Source organism: Rousettus aegyptiacus, unplaced genomic scaffold (assembly GCF_014176215.1).
Source record: "Rousettus aegyptiacus isolate mRouAeg1 unplaced genomic scaffold, mRouAeg1.p scaffold_m13_p_1, whole genome shotgun sequence".
NCBI classification, from domain to species: Eukaryota; Metazoa; Chordata; class Mammalia; order Chiroptera; family Pteropodidae; genus Rousettus; species Rousettus aegyptiacus.
The window spans coordinates 10,170,129-10,189,827 of record NW_023416284.1 but is presented as its reverse complement, the minus strand read 5'-3'; the positions used below and the strand labels follow the sequence as shown (position 1 = coordinate 10,189,827).

The window sequence follows — 19,699 nt, the reverse complement described above, 5'->3', positions numbered from 1 at the left end:
GCAGTCATATGGAACTTTCCTGGGTCTCTCAAGCCCACTGCACTCATATCTCTGTGCCCCTCTGTCTGCAATGACCTTCCCTCTACCCCATCTTAGATTCCCACGTAACTGCTCCTCTTCCAGAGGCTTCTCATTAAGCAATGCCTCCTCCAGGAAGCCCTCCCTGATGCCTCCAGGTAGACCAGGCACTTCCCCGCACTGTCCAGAGACTCTCCTGTCCCAGCTCTAAGACCCTCTCCTCACCCCATGCTGGCACCCTCAGCTCTTGTCATAGCGGGCACAGCTCTGCCCTCATCCTCGATCCCCCTTACTCACTGCACTCAGGATTCATAGCTCCCTTCTGGTTTCTCACACGCTCCAGGCGTGTGCCTACCTCAGGGCCTTTGTACATGCTGTTCCCTCTGAGGGAATAATGTTCCCCCAGAGACCTGTGTGGTTTGCTCCTGTACTCCCTTGGAGTCTCTACTCAGATGGCACCTTCTCGGCGGGCCTTCCTTGGCCCCTGGGGAGTTATAATCACACATCTCCCTAAATACTCCCCAGTATCCCCAAAACCTGCTTTATTTTTCCCCATCACACTTATCGCCACCTGACATACTGTAAGCAACATGCAGGTAGGACTGACTGTTGGATATTTACTGAGCACCTACTATGCGCCAGGCACTGTGTCTGGCCCTGAGGACATGGCGGTGACTAAGACAGAGCACTCCGCCACGCTCAGCTCTGACATTTGAGGAGGTGACAAACCAAGGCGCTCCGCGTGGCTTGAAGCAAGGCAGCACAGCTCAGGGCTGTCCTCCACCAGCAAAACGGGAGAAGTGCAGGACCAGGACCAAATGCAGGCAGCCATCATCCCTGAGGAGTCTGGGTCCTTGGTCATGGGTGCGGCCCCGCCCCCTCCCTGCCCCCATTAGCGCCAGATAAGCCCAGCTTTGCCCTCCGGGAACCCCAGCCTTTAGTTCCCGATCAGCTATCTACCTGCAGTACGCACGTGTGATTGTCCTCATCGAGCAAAGCGACATCTCCGGGGTCAGTCACCGTGAGACCTGAGAGACCATCACAATGACCCCCGCATCTCAGGCCGCTCCTGACACGCCAGGCGTCACATAAACGCAATCCCACCACAGCCTCAGCGACCCTGAAAAGCCCTGAAAAGGCGGCATCATCTCCTCCATTTTACTGAGAAATCCTGTTAACCCCGTGGCGGCTGACCTCTGTCCTCCACACCTCGCATGGACTGCTGCTCCACGGAGTCCTCTCTCGTCAACCCGATGAGAGGGATCCCCTTACGATCCCCATTCTACGCACAGGGAAACTGGGGCACAGAGAGGTCAAGAATGGTGCCAAAGCCACACAGCCGATGGCAGCGCCCTGAGGTCCCATCTCTTCTCCAGCAGGCGAGACTGCGCCCTCCCCCACACCACGGAGAGTAACCGGGGCAGAACCTGGCACTTTGGAAAAACTCATTCTGATGTGATCCTGCTAGACTCTAAGGCACAATACACATCTGCATGGGGGGGGGGGGGAAGGGCTTCACTACCACTGCCCCTGTATTTGGCCATCTCGGAAACAGGCAGCATTTATTATGCTAAGAAAGTGCTTCCTGGGCCTTCTCACTTCACTGTCAGTACTGGGGTCCTCCTCTCATTTCACATGGGAGGGACGGGCTTGCCAGACCCCACACAGCAAGGTGTGGGGTTGGTGAGCCCGACTCCCAGCCTGGGGTTCTCCTGACTCAGAGAGGGTACTGGGGGGCACTCAGCTGACAGCCAGGAGCCGCCTGAACAAAGAATTGCTCTGCTTCTGCTAAACGCGTAAAACAAGTCCCTAATCCTGGTTATTAATGTAAATAATATTCCAGCAAAGAAAGCAAGCTCCCGGCCTCCCCAAGGGGCTCCAGGGATTACGTCTGCCGTGTCCAACGCAGCAAGGACAATAACCAATTGACTCTTATTAAAACTCCAATAATGCTGGTGTGATTGCGGCTTTGATAAGCACACTGCTGTGAGCGGGGGTCAACCGCATTAGGAAAATGTAATTAGACTAATAAATTCCAGGCAATCTTTTTTTTCCCCCTCTTTGCTCCAAGGAGAAGCTACTCACAAGACCTCATTACCCACACGGAGGCCCCCTGGTACAAAGGAAAGCGGATTCTTAGATCTCCTGGGCCTGTCCAGAGGAAGAGTCCCTGGTCCCCATAGTGCTACCTGCAGCATGCGGGACTTACTGGCCAAACGGCAAAGGCTCCAGGTTGCTGGGGATGCGTAGCCACCACTGCCCACCTCCCCCCACCCCATGTGGCCCCTCTCCCAGGTCGGGCATGATTCTGCATGAACGGCTTCTTTGCTAGATCTGTAGACTCATAGCCAAGTCACTGCACGGATACCCTCCACATTGCCTCTCCCACAAATAATGGGTGGGGTCGGGATTTTTTAGAAAACCTGGCATGGTGGTTTGAAATCCCAGTTACTGGGTTGGTGAGGGGAGAGAACTCAGGGGAGGGTCAACCTCACTCAAGTCCCTGTTGCCACCATAGGCCCTGAACTTTGAAGGACGAGCCCATCTTCTGGGGTGAGGTGAATCTTACAAGGCAGTCCTAATTTAAAAGACCCTCCCACGTCTCATAGCTCCTGACTTTTCAATTCTGCAATAGCACGTGCTCTGAAAATGCAAATCTGTTCCGATGCAATCCATGTTATTAGGGAACAACCCAAGCATTACATGAATTTTGTGTTGACTTATACGAGATTTCGTCCATGGGATATACTCGGTAAACAGGAAACCCATACCTGAGCCACATAGGAATACACAAGATACGCTCACCTCACAGGGACAATGAGTCCCACCCAGCCACGCCTGGGGTTACATCCATCCACCTGATCTCCCACAACCTTCCTTCTGTCACTCAGCCGTGGGACCTTGTGCCCTCCCCTCGGTTTCCCCTCAGGTCTATTCTGTATTTTTCTCTCCATCCTCTCTCTCTCTCTCTCTCTCTCTCTCTCTCTCTCTCTCTCTCTCTCTCTCTCTCTCTCTCTCTCTCTCTCTCTCTCATTTGTTCTCTTTCCTTTGCACACAGAGCAGAAGGTGTGGGAATTGGGCAGGGGCCAGCAGACAGAGCAGGCACACACTCCCACAGCAAACTTCAGGTTTTCTCAAGATAAATACTAAACTAAGTATGGTACTTGATGGAGTTCTTAACCATTAAACATGGACTAAACTCGGCTACCAATTTATTCGGTTCCTATCTTTTTTTTTTTTTTACGTGTCACTGACCAAGTGTTTGAGTGTTATGCCCCAACCCCATTTTCCCCATAAACGCTGTGGTTTTCATTGTGCAATTTTGCATTGCGCGGTGATTTCTGAGGCATACATTATAATGTTATAGCAGAAGGGGTTGTTCTTCACGTGCACAAACCACCCTGCCGGCAAGGGCAGCACGGTGGAGGGTCACGTCCCCAGCACAGAGGGAACGCAAAGTCCAGAGTGGGTCCAGACACGCTGATCTCATCAACTCGTGCCTGCCCCTCGGCCTTGGATTTTTATGCTCATCGCTCACCTATCCTGTGTCCGATGGAGGCAGGAGAGTCCGATGAAGCAAGAAAAGGCTTCAGAGTTAGAATCCCTACGTTCGACCGCCAGCTCTACGGCTTAGCTTCGTGACCTTGAGCAAGGCGCGTAACCTCTCTGTGCCTCGGTTTTCTCATCTGTCAAATGGGAATAGCTCAGGGAAGTTGTGAGGGTACAAAACTGACACATCCGTGAGCACATTTGCTCTTGTACACTATGACTTAGAACGGCGTCTGGCGCATAATGACCACCTGAAAGATGTTGGCTCCTGTCATCATCAGGGTTTTCCTTGCACCCCGTGGACTGTGACGCCAGCCCAAAGGTGCCAAGAGGTGGGGATGTTGGGTTGGGGGAGTGTAGGCTTGTGCCATCAGACCCAGGTTCAAATCCCAACTCTCCACCTCCCTCCTTGTGGCTGTGAGGTCCTCGATGTGAGTCGCCCATGCAGAGGGCTCAGGACACGAAGCAGGAAGCGAAGAGATGACCCTGGGCCACCTCTGCCTGTGGGCATGGGCCTCGGCACAGCCAGGCCCCACCCACTCCCCCAGGCCTCCTTCCCAACAGTCTCCCTCCCCAAGTCCCCAGCGGGCACAGCCCCACATGTGCAGGAAGAAAACCCACTTCTATTTACTGGGCCATCTGGAGGCCACCCTGGGGACCCCAGACTTCCCTGCCCAGCGTTCATGTCTCTGTGTCTCAGCAGAGAAGGTCCCCGCCGCACTGGCTGGGCCGATGGGCAGCCCAGACTCTGCCTCCCCTCCCTCCAGGCCCAGGGATGTTCTGGCCAGGCTGCGGTTACGGCCTCCTAATGCCCATTCCCTCCCTAAAAATGCCAGCACCACTGAAGGAGGCAAACTGCTAAAGGGCAGGCCGTGTCCCAAAGGACAGATGGCCTCCCCTGACCCTCCCAGGCCACCCCAGCAGTCCTGGGACCAGCGGCCAGGACGACAGTGCACAGGCGTCAGAACTGCCTGAACACCTAGAATCCGTCAGGCACCGTGCTTGGCATTTCACACTCAACTCATTTCATCCTCACACCCGCCTTGTCACAGAGATCATATACCTGCACTTTCCAGAGAGGGAAACTGAGGCTCAGAGAGATTAAGTGACTTTTCTTACTCAGGATCACGAAGGCAGGCAGCCGCAGAGCTGGGATCTGAATCAGGTCCAAGACCACAGTCTGTGTGTTTGCACCAAGCCACGCCTCCCCGCCTGGCCTGCAGATCTAGCCAGGTGTCCAGCTCATCCCCTCTCCCCCAGCTCACCCACCTGTTAAATGGGGGCAATGCTAGCCTCATACACATCACTGGATTATTTGAGAAGCCAGGAAGAGGGCAAGGTACTTTGGGAATTAGGAAGAGGGACCTTGAAGAACAGGAACCTCCCCTCCCCTGCTCCAGCCAAAGCTGCAGGAACCCGGCTTGGATCCCAGCTCCTAAGTGTCCCTTTATCCAGCAAGCCAGCCTTCCCCACGGCAAGCATCGGGGGCATCTGGCCTCGGCTAGAGCTCTTCTAGTGACAGGAGCTCACTACGCCCAAGGCGGTCTGTTCCAATTTTAGCTGCTAGGGGCCTCAGAGCCAAAATCCATCTCCCTGTCAATTCTGCCCACCAGTCCCAGAGGATGCCGCTGTTTGGAATAATAGAACAAACCCCATCTTCCCTTCCTGACAGCGGTTATGATGTCCCCTTCTTTCCCTGGCCCAAGTCATCTCCTTCTGGGCCAAATATTTTACTGCCTTTGACCCACCCTCTCAGGATGAATAGAATGATGACGAAGATAAAGGTAATATCGTTGACTGATATTTAATGAACAACTTAACAGGCATTACTGCTCTACACCGGGGGTCAGCAAACTGTGACCCATTGGCCAAATCCAGCCCACAGCCTATTTCTATATGGCCAGTGGGCTAAGAATGGCTTTTGTATTTTTAAATGGTCGGGAAAAAAATCAGAAAAAGAAGACTCTTTTGTAACACATGAAAAGTATATGAAGTTCAAATTTCAGTGTCTATAAATAAAGTTTTATTGGAACACGGCCACGTCCATCATTTACATATTGTCTCTGGCTGTTTTTAAGTTACAGAAGCAGAGCTGAGGAGTTTGGCAGACAAAGCCTGGAATGTTTACTATCTGGTCCTTCACCGAAAAAGTTTGCAGACTCCTATTTTATATGCTTTACACGATGATCTCAATCCTTACAATAACCTAGGAGGAGGTTGCTACTACAATCTTTACTTTACAGACGAGGAGATAGAAGCTCAGAGATGTTAAGTAAATTGCCTGAGTCCCGTGGCCCCACAATGGTGGAGCCAGGACTAGAAGCCATGCAATGTGACTCCCATCTCTGTGTCTGGCCCACTCCCAAATTCTCCCTGGCCAGAGCCCAGGGCTGAGCGTTCACACCCCACAGCCCCCGTGGAACCATCTCCTTCCCCTGCCTGTAGGTCCCCTTCATATCATTGTGCATGGTCAGATCACTGGCCAGATCACGGGCCACTATGACCCCTAGATTCTCTTCTAATCCTATCGGCTCCCCTATTGGCCCACCCTTAAAAGGGACTATAAACCCATTGCCCCGTAGATTCTAAAGAAATTGATCCACGGTACCCTCAAGACTGGGAACAGCAGCAGATGTGATAAAGTCAGTAGCTCTTGCCAGAGGTCTCTAAAAATTTATGAGAGCCGATAAATTTTGCTCTCAGGCTGCCCGCTGGCTCCAAATAAACCTTTCTCGTCCACAATCTCGCAGAGGTAGAAAGTCGAAGTCCCTAGGACTGTTGTCCAGGTTATGGAAATCTCAAGGCCACCCGCCCAGTTTTTCTCTCTCTCAATATCCAACAATGAGGGGAGAAGGGTGCATACTCAGTTACCATAGAAACAAGGCTAGGCTAGGTCTGCAGCAGGAAGGATTAAGGATAGACATTAGAGGCAGGAGAAATCCAAAGGGAGAGGCACAGGGCACGCGATTTCTAATCTGTAATTAAAGTTTCTCAAAGAGGTTTGTGCCCCATTATTAACTCTGAGCTTAGGTGCGCATTAGAAGTTGCAGAGCTCATCAATAAATACAAATCAATACATCTAGAAGGGAAATATTTGACTTTTATTTATTTGTATTTTAAATGTAGCCACATCCCATCTGGCTGGAAGAAATTCAAATAATACAGCACAGGAGTTGCTCCCACAGGCCAGTTTCAACCCATGAAGCTATTTTATTAGCCAATATGATCTTTCCCAAATTTTCTAAATAAGGGGCTAACATTTAAAATTTGAACTATTTTATGTTTGGTGTTTTCTGAAAATAATCTAAAGATCTGGCAATGGTGGCCCTACCTAGCAACAACTGGTTGGCCGTGACCAGGGGCTGCCCTGCAGGCGAGGCACCTGCCTGCCATGCCCCTCCCTCCCCAGCACTCTCTTCTCTCCTGCACCTGGCCCTCTTCACACCTGTGTCTTTCCTGGAGGGCCCCCATAGGCACTTGGATTTGTGACGCCACCCCCATTTTACTGGTGCAAACGCTGAGGCCTAGGGAGAAACATCCCGCCTAAAAATGCGACAGAGAATTCACGACAGAGCTGGTCTCCCAGTGTTCAGGGCGGGACTCAGCTCAGACCTGTCTGGAAGAAAAGTCTAGAGGAGCTGGTTTAATATCTGTCAGTTGCAAACGTGTCTAAGGTGAAAATTAGATTTTTCTGCTGACACCATTTTTGCCAGCTTTGTTCCAGCTCTTTGCAGAGAGAAGGGAGGGAGGGGGAAAAAATCTCTGCGAGGACAAGGAGGAAGTCTCCTCGGACCCCCCCCCCCCCCCAGCCCCTCTACACTCTGCCACTCCTGCCTACCCACGGCCATGCTCAAAGCTGCCTAGGAATACAGAGCAGAAAAGGCTGGAGGGAAAAAGCAGCAGGGCAGTAGCTCAGGACAGGTCAGCAGGCTGCCCCTGACCTCACGGCTAATCATTGTGGAGAGTATCAGCCAGGCCTGGGTTCAAATCCCCTCTCTGCTCTTTGTTTGCTGTGTGACCTTGGCCAAGTCACTTAGCCACTCTGAGCCCCATCTCTTCATCTGAGTAGCAGGGGTAATAGCAGCACTATCAGGTAGGATCGCTGTGCGGGTCAGATAAGGCCGCACCAACGTGCTTAGCAGGGTGGCAGGCACACAGCAGGTGCTCGGCCAGAGCAGCGCATCCTATTATTCCTTGAACTCTGCTTCCGCCCCGGCGCTGCTCTACCCCAGCCGGACACAGTCGCCCTCCTATGCCTGGTGTGCCATCGCATCTTTAGCCTCCAGCTCCAGGCATACTCCCTGCACCAGCTGGTCCCCTCATCCGATAAACCGAGCAGGCACGCCCCAGCTTCTGCGGCCTTGCCCCAGCCGCGAGCCTCACTCAGGGCACTGTTCTCACCCCGCCCCTCCGATTCGAGACCACCCGACCCTCCAGGCCCAGCCGCACCCAGAGTTTCCACAAGCTCCCCAGACCCAGGAACCTCTGTCCAGTCTGAACTCAGCTCCTTCGCGCGCTCGGAGGAATTTGGTCCTGTTCTCTAACATTCTGCCGGGTGATATCACCTGCCCTTAGCATCCTGAAGGTCCAGGACACAGCTCACACATCTTGGAGATATTTTGGGGGGACAGCAGGCATCTGTGGAAGCTAAATACCCACCTCCTCTTCCTTTGATACCAGCACCCCCAAATTCCTTTCCAGGACGGACCCTCCCCTCCCAAATGCAGCCTTGGTGGGACTACTGGTCATGCGAAGGCCCCGAATGCCACCAAGCCAGCACTGGTCACGCGTCCCAAGCCCCATCAGCTAGATCCCCTCTCTCCAAGGATAAGGAATTCTATCCTGCAAGATCCTTAAAAGCTGGCTAGGGTCACCCATCCTGGTGGGGTCCCAGAGGGTTTGGGGTTCCTGGATTTTCCAAGACGATCCTTCAGCCAGACCTCAGATTCCACGAGCCTCCTTCTCATCAATTTCCTTTCTGCAGATGGAGAGAGCCCGTTGTTTGGGGGGAAGTAAGAGGTGGAGAGACAGAGGGGCAGGGGGCGGGGGGCGGCGAGCCCTGACTGATTCTCTAGACCCCACATCACACACACACATTCACTCACACTCATTTCCCAAAACCATGCTCACAGACACTTAGTCCCATCGGAGGGATACGTGAGCACCACGTCTGTGAAGCTAGAGAGGCCAAGACCCTCCTGCTTTCAGGAAAAAGCCAAGCTGCCAATGGCTTAAATTAAGTCACACAGCTTAATTCTTCCCCTGTGTCAGCTAACAGAACCCAAGTGAGCCAAGAAGCCAACCAGGGTGGTGCCTCTTGTTTGAAACAGATGAGACAGACAGACAGACAGACGGATGGATGGACGGATGGAACAATGAAAAGTAATTGCACAGATTACAAAGAAAGCAGCTATTTCTGCAGATGCCAAAAATAAAAGTTGAGTACGTTAAGCAGTATAAATACGGCAAGCGCAGATCATACAGTAAACATGGATCTTCATTCACTAACCAAAGAGCAAAGGGCTGACCCCGCGCCAAGAGAATAATAGACAAGACAGCCCGGCGGCGATAAAAGAGTAGCACCCAGGGGCCATGGGCAGAGAAGAAGCCAGATTCTCCCCAGCAGGAGTGCAGGGAAGGTCTCAGCCACGAGGGAAGAATGCACAGATGTCAGCTGAGCAAGGAAAGGCAAGAGGAGAGATTTCCAAGAAGAGGCTCCCTAGACCCAGCCACATCTAAGCAGCCAGCTTCATCTGTCCCCTGCACACTGCAACGGCCCCCAAACAGGTCCCTCTGCTTCTGCCTCGCCCCCTACAGCCCACCTTCGACAGCGGAGTCCGATGTATCAGTCCTCTGCACGAACCCCCACCACTGCCCAGCAGCTCCCCGCTCTTATCTCTCGCCTCCCACCGCCCACCTTGCGAGTCCTCGAGCACACCTTGAACGTTCCTGCCTCAGGGCCTTTGCACATGCCGCTCCCTCTGCCTGGATCCTCTTCCCCGTGTTGTTCTCATGGCTCGCCTCTTGCCTCCTTCAGGGCTCCATTGAATCTGCCCCGAGCACTCTCCTCTCCCGTCACTCTGCACCCACTTTCCATTCATATTTCTCCACGGCTCTCCCGACCTGAGGCTGCACTATTTGTCAGCTGTGGTTTGTCTCTCCCACCTGAAATGGAAGCCTCGTGGGGGTGGGAACTTTGTTCTGTTCAGGATTGAATCTTTAACACCTGGTACAATGCTTGGCATACAACAGGGACCCAAAAACAAAGTTGGTTGAATGAACGAATACATGAATGAACGGACAAACTAATAAACTCCCCCAAAGGAGTGCTGACTCTGAACAGTTCGGATAGCGGGATGGTTAGAAGCTAACCTGGGGACTGTCTGGGTCCCAGTACCAGCTCTGTCACATCCCTGCCCTTGGGTCAGCGTCCCTCCATTGCCTCCTCTTAACAGCCCCCACCCCACGGGCTGCTGGGGGGATTAACTGCATTTCCGGATGCCAGGCGGGCGATGAGCCATCAGTGTCTGAGGCTATGAATTTTGCTTCTATTATTGCTCAACAAACTTCAACTGGATGGCAGAACCATCAAGAGGTCCTCTCTAATGGGGTCTTTGAGCAGAAGGGATGGGGGACAGTGAGAGAGCACGTCACGTGGGGCAGGAGGTACCCCGGTTCGAGCCAGCTCTGGCTCTTCAGACTCACGCAATTCCTCTGCCCGATAATGTCAGGGGCCAGCATCCCTCCCAGCTCAGGGGGCTGCCACGAGGCCCCGACCTGGACCAGAGATGGGAACACAACCTTGGGGGGGTCAGTGAATTAATATGCCCCACCCACTAGCCATGATTGTATTTGCAGAACAGCCACAAAGTCAAAAGGCCAGAGTTCAAGGGTGACACTTCCGACACGTGTGCCGAGCACCAGCTCCCTCTGGAGATGTTGGCAGCGCTTCTGAAGCCTCAATTACAAGGGCAGGGAGTGTCATCACTTCTTACATTTCGGTCACAATATCATCCAAAAGCGGAGGGTTTTTCAGGGGAAATTACAGTAATTATCCTTGGGAGGGCTGGCTGCGTGAACTTCAGCTGATCTAAAACCTGGGGTGAGATTCAGCTCCCTGGGAGTTTAGGGGATGATGATCCCGGAGGAACCTCCGCCTCATATCGGGGTTCCCTGGAAAGGACGCCGCTGTCATTTAATGAACTCACGAGAGGCAGAAAAGCCTCGTGGTTGCGAACACTGGTGTCAAAAGCCAGGTCGGCTGGCTCTGCCCTCCCCATGCCCACCAGGAGGCAGAGGCTGTCCTGCGAGGCCTTCACTCCAGGGAGCAGGGATGATTGGGAACGAGAGGACAAACGAGGCATTTGTAGCTGCTCTGGAGGAAGCAAGGAGGATGAAGGCCGTGTAACTGGCTCAGGGCGGACTGCTCTGCAGAAGTGACACTTAAGCTGAGACCCAACGGATGGTGAGGGGCCCACTATGGAGAGGGGCCTGGGCCTCAGTGTCTTCCTCCGTCAAATGGGTGTAATTCTTGTGTCTACTTCATGGGATTGCAGTAAGTCCTCACTTACCGTCAACAGGTTCTGCAACCTTAATAACAAAACCAGTTTTACCGTAGGCTAATTGACTTAAACAAGAGTTAACTTCCTACGGCATCTCATCTACCTTAGAACAAAACATTGAAACAAACAAGGTAATTCAAGGACCTGCTGCACTGTGAGGCTCTCCACTCGGCACAGGGTCTGGTCTCCAGGGCTCCAGCACAGGCCGTGGGTTTGGAGGCAGGGAGGAGCGGTCCTCCCTGATGAAGTAACTCCAACATCCTGTAAGCTTCTCCTCCACGCCAGGCCCTGCCCAAGCCACTGGGAGACAGTGAACTAAAACGGATGAACACCCAGCCCCGGGAGCCAGGCAGAGGAAGGCCGCCTCACCCAGCCCTCGGCACAGGGTTTCACGGACAAAGCGTCCAGTGCCTGCGTCTCTCCACCAGTGCCGGACCCCAGCATTCCCACCTCCCGTCGAGCTGGGCCCCCACCGCTGCGCAGTGGCCCACTGAGAGTCACGTGGCCTGGTTCCTGAATCAGAGCCTCAGCTGTGATCCCCTGGGAAGTTTTTGACAAAACATAGAGCCCCTACCCTACCCCTGAGGACTGACTCTGCAGTCCTGAGAATGGGCAGGGCTTCCATCTGCGGCTTCGGAACCGCAAGTAAACGCGCCTGCTCGTCACACTCAAGCGTGAGCCCGCCAAGGGCAGGAGTCCTCTCCCCTCAGCTCTGTGTCCCCAGGGCCTGGCACACAGTGGGTGCTCAGCAGAATGGACAGAGAACTATTTAACCAGATCGAAGCACACTGCCATCGTGCCGCCCCCAAGCAAGTCACAAAGAGTGACCTGCTCTGTACCTGGCCACCCGCAGTCAGTGGAAGGCAGAAGTGGGACCAGCGAGCGACCTGGGCACAGAAATGCCCGCTTCCGAGCCTCGGTTCCTCATCCTGAGAACCGGGGCACTGATGTCATGTCCTCTAAGGCTTGGAGAATTCAAGGCTCAAAGGATGTTGATCCCCGAAGGTGAAGGCCTCTCAGAGACCTTCCGGTCCAGCCCCTCGCACCTGAGGAGGGTTCTCTCTGTCCCATGTGAACGATGGCCCCTGCTTGAACATTCCCAGCGATGGGATGCTGACCGCCTCGCTAGAAAACCCATCCCGCTTTGAGGCAGGCCGGCCTACTGCTGGGAAGTTTTCACTTTGGAAGCCCACCCTGCCTTGCGACCCCGTAGAAGAAGCCTGCTCCTTGTGATATCACTGACGGGAAGTCACAGGACGCCCGCAAGGGCTGGAAGGACGGACCACCCCAGTGTCACCACTCAGCAAAGACGCTGCCGCGGGCAAGTGACCCCTCCAAGTGTTAGCTTCCTCGTCTATAAACTGGGGGAGATGACAGCAGGACCATTATTAGGGGGTGCTCGCGAGGCCTGAATCAAACAAGGCAGGCTGGGCGCCCCGCACGTGCTAAGCACGCAAGGCATTTTGCAACAAGACTGGAGCAACCAAAGCATCCCACGAGGCACATATACGCAATGGAACGTCCCTCGGCCACAAGAAGAGACGAAACCCCGCCGTTTGCGACGACATGGACGGGCCGCGAGATAATCAGGCCGAGCGAAGCGAGCCAGACAGAAAACGCTGAAAATCACACGGCATCACTTCTATGTGGGATATAAACCTAAAAGCAATGAAGGAACAGGACAGACAGACAGAGACTCAGGGACATGGACAACAGACTCGTAGTTACGAGAGGGGAGGAGGGAGAGGAGGGGGAGACGGGGGGAAATTTTTTTTTAATTTCTTTAATTGAATTAATTAATTAATTTAAAAAATTTTTAAAAAAAAGAGTCGGGAGTAGGAAGTAGGCAGGAGAGTGGGGGCGATGGGGGTGGGTTTGTCCTCAGAACAACCAGGAGGGCCTCCGTTCACTTCTCTCGCAGAGAGGTGGGGTAGCCAGACGAGTCGCAAATAAATGACTGACTACATAACCTAGCAGAGCGGCAGAGCTCAGTGGCCCTGGTGCCCACGGCTCATGCCACCAACGCTGCAGAAAGTTCCCACGAGGCGGCCTCTCGCAGGGGGATTCTGATATCTGGTGTCCAGCCAGCCCCCCACCACCTGGACACCAGCATCCGAAGTCAAGCACCATCTCAGGGCTAGAGCAGGGGTGCGGGGAGCGAGCAGGGAGGCAGGCCACCGCCCTCGCCGCGGGAGGCTAAGTGGAGAGCCGGCCAGGGAGAAGCTGCCCGGGCTGTTAACACATCACTTTCTGCATGAACTCCCCCGGGGAGCCAGGCAGACCGGAGTTGGAGGAATAAGGGCCTCGAGACGAGCAGAATTTTTTTAAAGAAATATTCAGCTATTACAACCCAGGCTCTCAGGCCACACGGGGCCTGCATACCAAGTGGGGCTGGTGGACTGTCAGCAGCATGTGGCCGAGGCAAGGAGGAGGAGGCTGGAGCAGACCCTGGCCTCAGGATGGGCTTCTGTGGGGGGTCCCCTGGAGCACTGCCCCTGCCGAGGGGACCCAGACTGGAGCCTGCCTGTCAGAATCTTCTAACGGTCCTGTCCCCGCCTACCAGGGTACTGGGAAGCAACGGCATGCTAGGTGGAAGGCAACTCCCGATTTTCAGTGGTCCTGCCCCAGATTTTCAACTGACCTTTACTGAGAGCCAACTATGTGCCAGGCCTGGAGCTAGGGGGCTGCTGAGCCTCAGCACTCCTGGCATCCGGGGCCCCGTCTTTCTTTGCCATGGGGACCACCCTGTGCACTCTAGGATGTTCAGCAGCATCCTTGGCCTCTGCCTACTAGATGCCAGCAGCAGTCTCCACCACCCAGGTGTGACAACAACACGTCCCCTGAGAGGCAAAATTATCCTGGTTCAAAACTATTGGGCTAGAGTTGGGAAAGCAATTAAAGACCAACCTGACCTTGCGGTTCCCCTGCTTCTGACCTTTCCTGGCACCCATGACCTTTGGCATGGAATCCGACTTCTGTGGCCTGACATTCAAGGCCACGGAACTTGGCTCCTCCACCTCAACGCTCTCCACTCCGCAGCCCATATCTGACCCTTCAGCAACCACAAAGCACAGGGCATCCCTGCCTCAGGGGGCCCTTTTGCCTCCTAATGTATCCTCCTTTCGAGCCACTTATCTGCCTGGCTTCTATCAGTGTTTAAAGATGTAACCTTCTTCACTCAGATATAGCCTCCTCCAGGAAGCCTTCCCTATGGCTCCCCACGCGCTGGGTAAGTAGCATACTCTCTGCGCTCCCATGTCTAACTCCATCACAGCAGCTGCCTACACGTTTCGTGGGCAGGACCACGCCATAGTCACCCACTTGCCCACAAAAGCCCTCAGAGAGCTTGTAATAGGATGGGGGTTTTCAGCCTCCTACTAAAAGGGGTTCATTTCTTTCCTTTGGTCAAGAAAAAGTTCCAGAGTTGAAGGGGATGCTGTTAAACTGCAAAGCCTATGGGGACAGGGGAAAGATAAAAGGACCTTCAGAAAGGAGAGCCACAGGGTCACACCCAAGGCCAGCCCCACAGCTGCCCATCAAGGGGAGGGACCAGCCAGATGTCCCACAAGGGGCTGGTATGTCCTCAAGCTCTGCCTCGCTTCCTGGGCCTCGCTCAGCTCGACCCCATGTGGCTTTGTTTCCATCCTTTGCCATTTGGGCCTGGGACACATTATCAAAAATCACGATGATCATGACAGAAAACATGAGCGGCATCGCTGTCTCATTTAACCCTGGTGACCACCCTGTGAGGTCACCACCTCCATTTAGCAAACAGGAAAGTGAGGCTCAGACTGACCGGGTGGGCAGCTGGCAAGACTCAGGGCTTCATCTCAAACCCACCACTCCACACACCACATCTCGTCAGCTCCAAGGCTCCCAACCTCTTGTGCCTCTCTAGGGAGGGGTGGATTGGGGGAAAGACTAAGGAGCATTTTGCATTTCGCCTTCCCGTGCCCAAGGCAGGAACCTGGACCTAGAAGTCCAGGAAACCCTCTCATGGAGAAGGCCTCTGGCTAATAAGGAACAGGGAAGAGGAAAACCTTGTCTGTCCCTAGAAGAGCCTCTCCAAGCAGAAGAGGGATTCGCAGCCACACCTCGTTCAACAAGGTCCAAGCCATCCTCTCGGCAGAGAACGCCCCAGACCGACCTCCCAGGCTCGCAGCAAGGGCCACTGGCTGCAGCGGAGGGAGGGGCCGGGGTGCCTCACCGTGCGGTTCAGCGATGGGGAAGGGAGGGCAGGGCGAGGCACCAGGGGAGTTCAGAGCTGCGGGCTCCAGGCCTGGGGGCTCCCACTGCCTGGGGGTGGAGGTTGGGGAGGAAGCCAGGTGCATAGGATCCAATCCTCCCCAAGTCTGAGATAGGAGAACAGTCTGGGGGCGGGGGGATCCACGTGCCTATGAGGAACCAGGAACCGCATCTCCTTAGGGGGGAATTTCTACAGACCACAGCACCCCCTCTACCCCCCCATCGCAAGTATCGCATAGTAGTCACAGTGCTGATCGTTGTCTGAAATCTTTTCAGTGTGTTTGCTTGTTCATCGGCTGTCACCCCGCCCAACCGGAGGCACCCTGAGGGCTGGCTTTCTGGCTGTCCTTGCGCCTCCTGCTCCTGGTACAGCGTCTGGCATAAGACGGCATGTTCAATAAATAAGCGTTGAACTTACTGACGGCAAGTCTGAGCTCCGAGACCTGAAACCGACTGTATCCCCACCCAAACCCCCAGCTAGTTTCCTCATTTATTAAACGGGACTGATGACGGCTCCTTTGCCGCCTTGAAGTCACAAGAGATGGGAGGCTGGAGGGAAGAGAGGAAGGGGCAGCATGACCAGGACCCTGGCCCAGCCCCGGACCAGCACGGGAGCTGCACCGACAAAGCCCCGTGGGCCCTCACTGCCCACCGGGAAACCCAGATCGGCGGGACAGAAGCTCATCCAAAGACAAAGAGCCCTGCTGTTCCAGAGCCTGCAGGCCCCACGCCTTTCCCTGGTGCCTGCCCGTCCCAGGCTCTTTCACCCCCTACGGTGCCAGGGAGAGAACCCCAGAGACTCGGCTCACTCCAGCCCCAAAAGCCTCCACTCCCCAGAGGTGCCAGTCCTCGGAGGACCAGGCCCTGCAAGGCCACCCAATCGTCCTTGCTCACAGGGAGAAAAGCTGAGGCCCTGTCAGATCACCCGGCCAGCAGCAGAGCTGAAAGCCCCACGTGGCCGGGTTCTCTCCTCCAACGAAGCCAGTTGTCAGGGGGACCCACGGTCCGGGGCCTCAGGGGAAGGGGTTAAAGCGAGTCAGTCCACAACCAGTCCAGAGGCTTCAGCTTCTCGTGCAACTTGGCTCAAATGCGGCCCCCTGCTTGGCCAGCCCCCACCTCCTCACCCTCAGCCCAGCGCCCTTGGCTCCAGAGCCTGGGGCCAGGGCACTCCAGACACAGTGCAAACCAGGGCTAAACAGTCACACTCAACCCACTTGGGCAGAGAAAGGGGGACCCAGGGCGAGAGGTACCTGCTGGGAGGTGAGCAGGGGCCCGGGGAGGACTGAATTCCGACGGCTCCTGGCCACAGGTGTGGGCTTTTCAACAGTTGGCTCTAAGGAACGAAAGTGAAGCCAGCAGTGGGAGCCCGGCCACGTGCCCATGGTTTTAAAGGGCCTAAGAGGTGAGGGCCATGCTGTGCTTGATGGGGAAGTGGGCAGGAGAGGTAGGGAGGGGCAGAGAGCGGCCCAGCGGTCAGGAGGCTGTGTGCCTTCAGATCCTCGGACCCGGGCCCTGCATTTTGGGGTTTGGATCCTGTGAATCGCGAATCGCTCTTTCCGAGGTGAGGTAATTCACCTCCACCCTCGGTCCTGGGACCGCAGTTATGTTTGAGTCCCTTCCAGCAAGACCACCTACCTCACCGGCCTGTCTTAGCCACCAGGAGCCCATGTCTGCCCCCAAAGTGCAATCTTACTCTCAGCATTTCAAGTAGGGTGAAGGTCAGGGGTTGGACGTCTAAAGCCACATCCTTCTAGGAAAGCAGGACTACCTGGGATCCAGGTGACCTCGGACGAGCCCCTCAGCCCTCAAACCCTTCCCATCCTTGATGGGGAAGAACCCACGATGCCACCTCCGTCCCCAGACACTGAGGGGTTAAAGTGAGTCAGGCACTGAGCAAAGCCATACACTCATAGCAGAACGAGGCTGGGACCACGTGCCCAAAAATCTTCCCTCCCGGTGTTCCTTTGGAGTGGACACTGCATAATTAATTATCTCATTTTAAAGACGATGCTAGAGAGGCCCAGCGAGGTGACGTGGACTGGTCACACAGTCCGCGACAGCAAGAACCTGACCCAGAGAGAGAGCCGCCTCTGTCCAGGAGCCTGGCTCGGTCCCCAGGGGAAGAAGGGAGGGAAGAAGCAGGAAAAGCAGAAACACGCATCCATTAAGCACCTGCGCTGTGCCAGGCACTAGGCCCTTTGCAAGCATCTGCTCTATGCCACAGTGACTCCCGAGGTTCGAGTATGGCGGCCCTTCTTCTTCCTCCGTCTGCAGTGAAGGACCCGCCCCCACCAGCCCAGCCACTTCCGGCCCAGACACCAGTGGGGACCTGGCTCACTCCAATAAGGACACCCGCAGCCTTATTTAAAACTCACGACTGTACATCACCACCACACAGCACGTGCCACACAGCACGTGCCCCCCGTATCCACCCGTCTCCTCCAATCAGTTTCACAGCCAGGAATGACTCATCAATTCCTCGACACATGGAAATTTTATTTGACTAATCACGGCCGTTTGACGTGCCGGGGTGCAGCAGTTCTGGGTTCAGACTGGCAGGGTGCCAACTGAGGGGACTCTCAGGGGGCTGGGCAAGGAGCCCAGCACCCAAGGCCACCTTGCTGGTCCACTCCTCCAAGAGAAACCACAAGAAGGCATGGGAAAGCACCAGGCACTGGGCATCAATGGGCAGCTGTGCCCGCCTTTTTTGGGCCCAGAGGTGCCTCTGGGCAGGGTGAGAGACCCTTCCCCAGCCCTCCAGACACATAACAGTTGGTGCCCAGGAGAAACTGGGGTGTCCCAGCTTAAATTCCTAATAACAACAGTGTGTCGGGTGCCACGCGCTATGAGCCTTTCCCACGCCGGCCCACGCGACATGGCGTTACCCCTCTCAGTCCCGTTAACAGTCCTATGGGTGCACGTGAACACCCCATATCACAGACTCAGAAATCGATGATGGAGCAAAGTCGCGCGCCCTGAGTCATTAGGCCAAGCTGTCACCCTCATCTGGGGACAGGAAAGCTGGTGTCCCACCTCGAATCCCACCACTGCTATGACAAACAGACCCACAAAACTCCCAGGAATGCCTCAGCACCCCCTAGACAAAGGAAAAGCCCCTTAGCCAGGCCTTCACAAAGGAACCCCATGGAAGTATCTCTCCAAGAGCAATGAAAACGTAGCACACAAAAAGGCTTGTCTGTTCACGAAGGTGCATAGCCGACGATCCTACCAGCCCCAAACCGAGGATATCAACATGAGAACGGATAAATGAACTCTGACCCATACGTACAATGTGAATCACTTAGCAACTGAGCGGGAGGAAGAAACGACGCGGTGATGTGAAAGAGTGTTTCACACACAGAATTTTTCACTCTGACGGGAGACCGAATTAAACAGGGGACGGGCTAGAAAGGAGAAAAGAGAACTTTAGAGAACAGTATCGAGGGAAAACCCCCCTAGGGCTGACAGAGAACCCCAGAAGAACAAGCGTACCAACATGGGCTGAATAGAGCTCCAAGGAAGCACCCCACCCCCGCCCAAGGCTGAGGGAGTGCCTAAGAAAGAGCCACCTCCCCCACCCCAAGGCTGAGGCAGAGCCCCGAAGGCAGTGCCCACATGGAGCTGACACCCATAACTTGCTGAACAAGGTGTGGCTGGAACTCACTGCATGGCAAAAAGGTCTGGGGCCACCCCAGTGGGGTTTGCTAGAAATCAGACCCGGGGAACTTACCAGAAATCTGCCCTGGACGATGTCACAAAAGCTGCTCGCAGGAGCTGTCTCACCAGAGGCACCCCACTACCAAAAGGCCTAAAAGAGGTGCTGGGGGAGCTGCCGGCCGCTGGGTGCTACTGACCACCACCGTGCACTGCTGGGCGCTGGACGGGCTGCAGGAGCCTGCCTGACTGCGAGCACATGGAAACCAGGAAGCAGAGCCTTTCCTGCTGCGGGTCTCCCCAGCGCCCTCTACTGGCGAAGCTTAGCTTGCCAGCCAGCAGCGAAACAAATTTAAAGGGCCCAGATCCATTTTCGGCCAGCAGGCAAGAAGGGTGAATTTGGAGCTGAGACGCAATCATCAACAAACAGCCAATTGCATCCCTTTGACAATTCACCTTCCCCAGGAACACTTCTCCCACAACTGAACTCCTGGACAACACGTCTCTGTATTTCTACCCAAGAAGACACAGCAATCATTCTCAAATCATTCTCAAAGGGGTGAGAACAAAACTTCTCGCCCTTGCCATTAAATGGAATGCACAGTCCCAGAAGTCATCACTGACTCCTTAAATTTATTACTCCTGAAATTCAGTCGCAGTTGCGCAGAATA

The 19,699-nt window shown here is 54.7% G+C and overlaps 1 protein-coding gene across 1 annotated transcript in view; it reads right to left on the bottom strand.

The window, feature by feature from the left end:
* Positions 1–19,167, bottom strand: part of ACTL8 (actin like 8) — a 57,448-nt gene extending 38,281 nt beyond the window's left edge. Inside the window, exon 1 of the mRNA XM_036219101.1 lies at positions 19,105–19,167. The gene's annotated coding sequence lies outside the window, so the exon portion shown is untranslated. The remainder of the gene's footprint in view (positions 1–19,104) is intronic.
* Positions 19,168–19,699: the final 532 nt, after the last annotated feature.